The following is a 3,873-nucleotide window of genomic DNA, read 5'->3' on the forward strand; positions in this document are numbered from 1 at the left end:
CGTGCAGGGTGGACAGATGACAGACGTGCAGGGTGGACAGATGACAGACATGTGTAGGGTGGACAGATGACATTGATGTGTAGGGTCGACAGATGACAGAGGTGTGTAGGGTGGACAGATGACAGAGACGTGTAGGGTGGACAGAGGCGTGTAGGGTGGACAGAGGTGTGTAGGGTGGACAGAGGTGTGTAGGGTGGACAGATGACAGAGACGTGTAGGGTGGACAGATGACGTGTAGGGTGGACAGATGAGTGTAGGGTGGACAGATGACAGAGACGTGTAGGGTGGACAGATGACGTGTAGGGTGGACAGATGACAGAGACGTGTAGGGTGGACAGAGGTGTGTAGGGTGGACAGATGACAGACGTGTAGGGTGGACAGAGGTGTGTAGGGTGGACAGAGGACAGAGGTGTGTAGGGTGGCCAGATGACAGAGGTGTGTAGGGTGGACAGAGGTGTGTGGGGTGGACAGATGACAGACGTGTAGGGTGGACAGAGGTGTGTAGGGTGGACAGATGACAGAGACGTGTAGGGTGGACAGATGACAGACGTGTAGGGTGGACAGATGACAGACGTGTAGGGTGGACAGAGGTGTGTAGGGTGCACAGATGACAGAGATGTGTAGGGTGGACAGAGTTGTGTAGGGTGGACAGATGACAGACGTGTAGGGTGGACAGATGTGTGTAGGGTGGACAGTTGACAGACGTGTAGGGTGGACAGATGTGTGTAGGGTGGACACATGACAGAGGTGTGTAGGGTGGACAGAGGTGTGTAGGGTGGGCAGATGACAGAGGTGTGTAGGGTGGACAGATGACAGACTTGTAGGGTGGACAGAGGTGTGTAGGGTGGACAGATGACAGACGTGTAGGGTGGACAGATGACAGGTGTGTAGGCTGGACAGAGGTGTGTAGGGTGGACAGAGGACAGAGGTGTGTAGGGTGGCCAGATGACAGAGGTGTGTAGGGTGGACAGAGGTGTGTGGGGTGGACAGATGACAGACGTGTAGGGTGGACAGAGGTGTGTAGGGTGGACAGATGACAGAGACGTGTAGGGTGGACAGATGACAGACGTGTAGGGTGGACAGATGTGTGTAGGGTGGACAGATGACAGAGACATGTAGGGTGGACAGATGACAGACGTGTAGCGTGGACAGAGGACAGAGACCTGTAGGGTGGACAGAGGACAGAGACCTGTAGGGTGGACAGAGGTGTGTAGGGTGGACAGATGACATTGATGTGTAGGGTGGACAGATGACACAGACGTGTAGGGTGGACAGAGGACAGAGACGTGTAGGGTGGACAGAGGTGTGTAGGGTGGACAGATGACAGACGTGTAGGGTGGACAGATGACAGAGACGTGTAGGGTGGACAGAGGTGTGTAGGGTGGACAGAGGTGTGTAGGGTGGACAGATGACAGAGGTGTGTAGGGTGGACAGAGGTGTGTAGGGTGGACAGATGACAGAGGTGTGTAGGGTGGACAGAGGTGTGTAGGGTGGACAGATGACAGAGGTGTGTAGGGTGGACAGAGGTGTGTAGGGTGGACAGATGACAGAGGTGTGTAGGGTGGACAGAGGTGTGTAGGGTGGACAGATGACAGAGGTGTGTAGGGTGGACAGAGGTGTGTAGGGTGGACAGATGACAGAGGTGTGTAGGGTGGACAGAGGTGTGTAGGGTGGACAGATGACAGAGGTGTGTAGGGTGGACAGAGGTGTGTAGGGTGGACAGATGACAGAGGTGTGTAGGGTAGACAGAGGTGTGTAGGGTGGACAGATGACAGAGGTGTGTAGGGTGGACAGAGGTGTGTAGGGTGGACAGATGACAGAGGTGTGTAGGGTGGACAGAGGTGTGTAGGGTGGACAGATGACAGAGGTGTGTAGGGTGGACAGATGACAGAGGTGTGTAGGGTGGACAGAGGTGTGTAGGGTGGACAGATGACAGAGGTGTGTAGATGACATTGATGTGTAGGGTGGACAGATGACAGATGTGTAGGGTGGACAGATGACAGACGTGTAGGGTGGACAGATGACAGAGACGTGTAGGGTGGACAGATGACAGAGACATGTAGGGTGGACAGATGACAGAGGCGTGTAGGGTGGACATAGGTGTGTAGGGTGGACAGATGACAGAGGTGTGTAGGGTGGACAGAGGTGTGTAGGGTGGACAGATGACAGACGTGTAGGGTGGACAGATGACAGAGACGTGTAGGGTGGACAGAGGTGTGTAGGGTGGACAGATGACAGAGGTGTGTAGGGTGGACAGATGACAGACGTGTAGGGTGGACAGATGACAGAGGCGTGTAGGGTGGACAGAGGTGTGTAGGGTGGACAGAGGTGTGTAGGGTGGACAGATGACAGAGGTGTGTAGGGTGGACAGAGGTGTGTAGGGTGGACAGATGACAGAGGTGTGTAGGGTGGACAGAGGTGTGTAGGGTGGACAGAGGACAGACGTGTAGGGTGGACAGATGACAGAGGTGTGTAGGGTGGACAGAGGTGTGTAGGGTGGACAGATGACAGAGGTGTGTAGGGTGGACAGAGGTGTGTAGGGTGGACAGATGACAGAGGTGTGTAGGGTGGACAGAGGTGTGTAGGGTGGACAGATGACAGAGGTGTGTAGGGTGGACAGAGGTGTGTAGGGTGGACAGATGACAGAGGTGTGTAGGGTGGACAGAGGTGTGTAGGGTGGACAGATGACAGAGGTGTGTAGGGTGGACAGAGGTGTGTAGGGTGGACAGATGACAGAGGTGTGTAGGGTGGACAGAGGTGTGTAGGGTGGACAGATGACAGAGACGTGTAGGGTGGACAGATGACAGAGACGTGTAGGGTGGACAGAGACATGTAGGGTGGACAGATGACAGAGGTGTGTAGGGTGGACAGAGGTGTGTAGGGTGGACAGATGACAGAGGTGTGTAGGGTGGACAGAGGTGTGTAGGGTGGACAGATGACAGAGGTGTGTAGATGATATTGATGTGTAGGGTGGACAGATGACAGACGTGTAGGGTGGACAGATGACAGACGTGTAGGGTGGACAGATGATAGATGTGTAGGGTGGACAGATGACAGAGACATGTAGGGTGGACAGATGACAGACGTGTAGCGTGGACAGAGGACAGAGACCTGTAGGGTGGACAGAGGACAGAGACCTGTAGGGTGGACAGAGGACAGAGACCTGTAGGGTGGACAGAGGTGTGTAGGGTGGACAGATGACATTGATGTGTAGGGTGGACAGATGACACAGACGTGTAGGGTGGACAGAGGACAGAGACGTGTAGGGTGGACAGAGGTGTGTAGGGTGGACAGATGACAGACGTGTAGGGTGGACAGATGACAGAGACGTGTAGGGTGGACAGAGGTGTGTAGGGTGGACAGAGGTGTGTAGGGTGGACAGATGACAGAGGTGTGTAGGGTGGACAGATGACAGAGGTGTGTAGGGTGGACAGAGGTGTGTAGGGTGGACAGATGACAGAGGTGTGTAGGGTGGACAGATGACAGAGGTGTGTAGGGTGGACAGAGGTGTGTAGGGTGGACAGATGACAGAGGTGTGTAGGGTGGACAGATGACAGAGGTGTGTAGGGTGGACAGAGGTGTGTAGGGTGGACAGATGATAGACACTGTGAGGGTTTCTGTAAGGAGAAGTGTATTAAACATCTAGTCTCAGTGTCAGTGCTCACACACACACACACACACACACACACACACACACACACACACACACACACACACACACACACACACACACACACACACACAGCAGGTTTAAATCTGTGCAGTGTATGTTTTTAGACACTAGATGGCGCTCAGGTGTAAAACAAAAGTCCGCGCGTGCGCAGTGTAATACCGTTGAGAGACGCGGAGATATCGGGCGTTTAAAGGTGCGCA

This window comes from Hemibagrus wyckioides, linkage group LG29, assembly GCF_019097595.1.
Source record: "Hemibagrus wyckioides isolate EC202008001 linkage group LG29, SWU_Hwy_1.0, whole genome shotgun sequence".
Classification (NCBI taxonomy): Eukaryota; Metazoa; Chordata; class Actinopteri; order Siluriformes; family Bagridae; genus Hemibagrus; species Hemibagrus wyckioides.